The sequence below is a fragment of the Manis javanica genome, chromosome 8 (assembly GCF_040802235.1).
Source record: "Manis javanica isolate MJ-LG chromosome 8, MJ_LKY, whole genome shotgun sequence".
Lineage (NCBI taxonomy): Eukaryota > Metazoa > Chordata > Mammalia > Pholidota > Manidae > Manis > Manis javanica.
In genome coordinates, this window is record NC_133163.1 from 78,911,803 (window position 1) to 78,917,841 (window position 6,039).

Consider the following 6,039-nt stretch of genomic DNA (forward strand, 5'->3'; position numbering starts at 1 on the left):
TGTGTGCGAGTGTGTGAGTGTGTTTGGGTTAGTAGGTGTGTGAGTAGGAGTGAGTGTTTGTGAGTGAGTATACAAGACTTGTGTGATTGTGTGAGATTGCGTGTGTGTCATAGTGTGTGAGTGAGTGTGTGTGAGTGGGCGTGTTTCAGAGTGTGTGGGGGTGTTTTTGTGTGTGATTTCGTGAGTGTGTTAGCGAGGTTTCGGGACTGTGTGAGTGTCCGTGTGTTTGTGTGAGTGTGACAGTGAGGGGAATGGGGTGAAATATGGTACAACAAAGGGTGCCTGAGAGGTTTGGAATGGAAACGAGCCTTCTCTGACAGAATGGAAAGCAATAGAAGGTGGTGGGAGACGACGGATAGGAGTGCAATGTTGTGGCATGGATTGGAATGTGGTGTATTGTGAAGCAATAGATGGTTTCTGTGTGTTTTGGAAGAGAATGGATCCCTCTTCGACGGAATGAAAGGATTTTCTCGGAATGGAGAGGTGTTTTGTGGAATAAATTGGAATGTGGTGAAATGCGACGGAATGATGGGTGTCTGAGTGGTTTGGAAACGAATGGAGCCTTCCTTGACGGATTGGAAAGCAATAGAACGAGGTGGAATTGTGCGGAAAGGACTGGAATGTTGTGGGATGGTGTGAAATAGGGTTTAATGTGATGCAATAGAGGGTTCCTGAGTACTTTCTTAGCGAAAGCTGCCTTCTTTCACGCAATGGAACACAACAGAACGTTGTGGACTGCTGCAGAATGGAGTGGAATGTTGTGGAATGGGGTGGAATGGGGAGGAATGTGACGCAATTGACAGTTCAGGGTGTTTTGGAAGCGAATGAAGGCTTCTTTGATGGCATGTAACGCAATAGAACGCGGTGGATGTTGTGGAATGGAGTTTAATTTTGTGGAATAAAGTGGAATGGGTGGAAATGTGACGCAATACAGGGTGTCTGAGTGGTTTGGAAACGAACGGGGCCTTCTTTGATGGAATGGAAAGCAATAGGACATGGTGGAATTTTGTGGAAAGGAGCGGAATGTTGTGGGATGGCGTGAAATGCGGTTTAAAGAGAAGCAAAAGATTGCTCCTGAATTGTTTATTAGCGAATGCTGCCTTCTTTGGTGAAATGTGGTGCAACAGAACGTTGCGGAATGTTGCAGAATGGAGTGGAATGTTGTGAATTGGAGTGGAATGGGGTGTAATTTGATGCAACAGACGGTTCCTGAGTGGTTTGGAAGTGGATGCTGCCTTCTTTGATGGAGGAGAACGCAACAGAACGTTGTGGAATGTTGTGGAATGTTGTGGAATGGCGTGAAATCGGGTTCAATGTGACACGGTAGAGAGTTCCTGAGTTGTTTCTTAGCGAATGCTGCCTTCTTTGACGCAATGCTATGCAACAGAACGTTGTGGAATGGAGTGGAATGTCGTGAAATGCAGTGGAGTGGGGTATAATGTGGTGCAATAGAGGGAAGCTGAGCGGTTTAGAGTAGAATGGAGACTTCCTTGATGGAATGGGAAACAATGCAACGTGACGGACTGTTGGATAATGAAGTAGAATGTTGTGGACTGGAGACGAATGGGGTTTAATGTGATGCAGTAGATTCTCCTGAGTGTTTTAAGAGAATGTCTGTGTGTGCATGTGTATGCTCTTGTGGGTTTGATTGGGTTAGAGTGTGTGAGTGTGAGAGGGTGTGAGTGTGTGTGACAGTGTGTGAGTGTGTGTGAGTGTGTATGTGTGTGAGGGGCTCTGTGTGAGTGAAGGAGAGTGTGTTTGTGAGCATGTTGGTTTGAGAGTGGGAACTTGACTCTGAGTGAGTGACTGTGTGTGTTTGACGGGGAATGTGCATGTTAGTGTGGGTGGAAGTGTGTGTGGCTGTGCAGGTGTGAGTGTGTGTGTGCGAATTGTGTGTTTGAATGTGTGAGAGTGCGTGAGTGTGTGTATGTGAGTGAGAGTGTGTGAGATTGTGTGATTCACGATGTGTCTGAGTGGGACTGACTGTGTTTGAGTGTGAGTGTGTCCGTCTATGAGTGTGTGTGTGAGAGTGAGTGTGCACGTGGGTGAGGGGCTGTGTGTGTGTATGCACGTGTGTGTTTCTGTGAGTCTGTGTGTGTGCGAGTGTGTGAGTGTGTTTGGGTTAGTAGGTGTGTGAGTAGGAGTGAGTGTTTGTGAGTGAGTATACAAGACTTGTGTGATTGTGTGAGATTGCGTGTGTGTCATAGTGTGTGAGTGAGTGTGTGTGAGTGGGCGTGTTTCAGAGTGTGTGGGGGTGTGTTTGTGTGTGATTTCGTGAGTGTGTGAGCGAGGTTGCGGGACTGTGTGAGTGTCTGTGTGTTTGTGTGAGTGTGACTGTGAGGGGAATGGGGTGAAATATGGTACAACAAAGGGTGCCTGAGAGGTTTGGAAAGGAAACGAGCCTTCTCTGACAGAAGGGAAAGCAATAGAAGGTGGTGGGAGACGACGGATAGGAGTGCAATGTTGTGGCATGGATTGGAATGTGGTGTATTGTGAAGCAATAGATGGTTTCTGTGTGTTTTGGAAGAGAATGGATCCCTCTTCGACGGAATGAAAGGATTTTCTCGGAATGGAGAGGTGTTTTGTGGAATAAATTGGAATGTGGTGAAATGCGACGCAATGATGGGTGTCTGAGTGGTTTGGAAACGAATGGAGCCTTCCTTGACGGATTGGAAAGCAATAGAACGAGGTGGAATTGTGCGGAAAGGACTGGAATGTTGTGGGATGGTGTGAAATAGGGTTTAATGTGATGCAATAGAGGGTTCCTGAGTACTTTCTTAGCGAAGGCTGCCTTCTTTCACGCAATGGAACACAACAGAACGTTGTGGACTGCTGCAGAATGGAGTGGAATGTTGTGGAATGAAGTGGAATGGGGAGGAATGTGACGCAATTGACAGTTCAGGGTGTTTTGGAAGCGAATGAAGGCTTCTTTGATGGCATGTAACGCAATAGAATGCGGTGGATGTTGTGGAATGGACTTTAATTTTGTGGAATAAAGTGGAATGGGTGGAAATGTGACGCAATACAGTGTGTCTGAGTGGTTTGGAAACGAACGGGGCCTTCTTTGATGGAATGGAAAGCAATAGGTCATGGTGGAATTTTGTGGAAAGGAGCGGAATGTTGTGGGATGGCGTGAAATGCGGTTTAAAGAGAAGCAAAAGATTGCTCCTGAATTGTTTATTAGCGAATGCTGCCTTCTTTGGTGAAATGTGGTGCAGCAGAACGTTGTGGAATGTTGCAGAATGGAGTGGAATGTTGTGAATTGGAGTGGAAGGGGGTGTAATTTGATGCAACAGACGGTTCCTGAGTGGTTTGGAAGTGGATGCTGCCTTCTTTGATGGAGGAGAACGCAACAGAACGTTGTGGAATGTTGTGGAATGTTGTGGAATGGCGTGAAATCGGGTTCAATGTGACACGGTAGAGAGTTCCTGAGTTGTTTCTTAGCGAATGCTGCCTTCTTTGACGCAATGCTATGCAACAGAACGTTGTGGAATGGAGTGGAATGTCGTGAAATGGAGTGGAGTGGGGTATAATGTGGTGCAATAGAGGGAAGCTGAGCGGTTTAGAGTAGAATGGAGACTTCCTTGATGGAATGGGAAACAATGCAACGTGACGGACTGTTGGATAATGAAGTAGAATGTTGTGGACTGGAGACGAATGGGGTTTAATGTGATGCAGTAGATTCTCCTGAGTGTTTTAAGAGAATGTCTGTGTGTGCATGTGTATGCTCTTGTGGGTTTGATTGGGTTAGAGTGTGTGAGTGTGAGAGGGTGTGAGTGTGTGTGACAGTGTGTGAGTGTGTGTGAGTGTGTATGTGTGTGAGGGGCTCTGTGTGAGTGAAGGAGAGTGTGTTTGTGAGCATGTTGGTTTGAGAGTGGGAACTTGACTCTGAGTGAGTGACTGTGTGTGTTTGACGGGGAATGTGCATGTTAGTGTGGGTGGAAGTGTGTGTGGCTGTGCAGGTGTGAGTGTGTGTGTGCGAATTGTGTGTTTGAATGTGTGAGAGTGCGTGAGTGTGTGTATGTGAGTGAGAGTGTGTGAGATTGTGTGATTCACGATGTGTCTGAGTGGGACTGACTGTGTTTGAGTGTGAGTGTGTCCGTCTATGAGTGTGTGTGTGAGAGTGAGTGTGCACGTGGGTGAGGGGCTGTGTGTGTGTATGCACGTGTGTGTTTCTGTGAGTCTGTGTGTGTGCGAGTGTGTGAGTGTGTTTGGGTTAGTAGGTGTGTGAGTAGGAGTGAGTGTTTGTGAGTGAGTATACAAGACTTGTGTGATTGTGTGAGATTGCGTGTGTGTCATAGTGTGTGAGTGAGTGTGTGTGAGTGGGCGTGTTTCAGAGTGTGTGGGGGTGTTTTTGTGTGTGATTTCGTGAGTGTGTGAGCGAGGTTGCGGGACTGTGTGAGTGTCTGTGTGTTTGTGTGAGTGTGACTGTGAGGGAAATGGGGTGAAATATGGTACAACAAAGGGTGCCTGAGAGGTTTGGAATGGAAACGAGCCTTCTCTGACAGAATGGAAAGCAATAGAAGGTGGTGGGAGACGACGGATAGGAGTGCAATGTTGTGGCATGGATTGGAATGTGGTGTATTGTGAAGCAATAGATGGTTTCTGTGTGTTTTGGAAGAGAATGGATCCCTCTTCGACGGAATGAAAGGATTTTCTCGGAATGGAGAGGTGTTTTGTGGAATAAATTGGAATGTGGTGAAATGCGACGGAATGATGGGTGTCTGAGTGGTTTAGAAACGAATGGAGCCTTCCTTGACGGATTGGAAAGCAATAGAACGAGGTGGAATTGTGCGGAAAGGACTGGAATGTTGTGGGATGGTGTGAAATAGGGTTTAATGTGATGCAATAGAGGGTTCCTGAGTACTTTCTTAGCGAAAGCTGCCTTCTTTCACGCAATGGAACACAACAGAACGTTGTGGACTGCTGCAGAATGGAGTGGAATGTTGTGGAATGGGGTGGAATGGGGAGGAATGTGACGCAATTGACAGTTCAGGGTGTTTTGGAAGCGAATGAAGGCTTCTTTGATGGCATGTAACGCAATAGAACGCGGTGGATGTTGTGGAATGGAGTTTAATTTTGTGGAATAAAGTGGAATGGGTGGAAATGTGACGCAGTACAGGGTGTTTGAGTGGTTTGGAAACGAACGGGGCCTTCTTTGATGGAATGGAAAGCAATAGGACATGGTGGAATTTTGTGGAAAGGAGCGGAATGTTGTGGGATGGCGTGAAATGCGGTTTAAAGAGAAGCAAAAGATTGCTCCTGAATTGTTTATTAGCGAATGCTGCCTTCTTTGGTGAAATGTGGTGCAGCAGAACGTTGCGGAATGTTGCAGAATGGAGTGGAATGTTGTGAATTGGAGTGGAATGGGGTGTAATTTGATGCAACAGACGGTTCCTGAGTGGTTTGGAAGTGGATGCTGCCTTCTTTGATGGAGGAAAACGCAACAGAACGTTGTGGAATGTTGTGGAATGTTGTGGAATGGCGTGAAATCGGGTTCAATGTGACACGGTAGAGAGTTCCTGAGTTGTTTCTTAGCGAATGCTGCCTTCTTTGACGCAATGCTATGCAACAGAACGTTGTGGAATGGAGTGGAATGTCGTGAAATGCAGTGGAGTGGGGTATAATGTGGTGCAATAGAGGGAAGCTGAGCGGTTTAGAGTAGAATGGAGACTTCCTTGATGGAATGGGAAACAATGCAACGTGACGGACTGTTGGATAATGAAGTAGAATGTTGTGGACTGGAGACGAATGGGGTTTAATGTGATGCAGTAGATTCTCCTGAGTGTTTTAAGAGAATGTCTGTGTGTGCATGTGTATGCTCTTGTGGGTTTGATTGGGTTAGAGTGTGTGAGTGTGAGAGGGTGTGAGTGTGTGTGACAGTGTGTGAGTGTGTGTGAGTGTGTATGTGTGTGAGGGGCTCTGTGTGAGTGAAGGAGAGTGTGTTTGTGAGCATGTTGGTTTGAGAGTGGGAACTTGACTCTGAGTGAGTGACTGTGTGTGTTTGACGGGGAATGTGCATGTTAGTGTGGGTGGAAG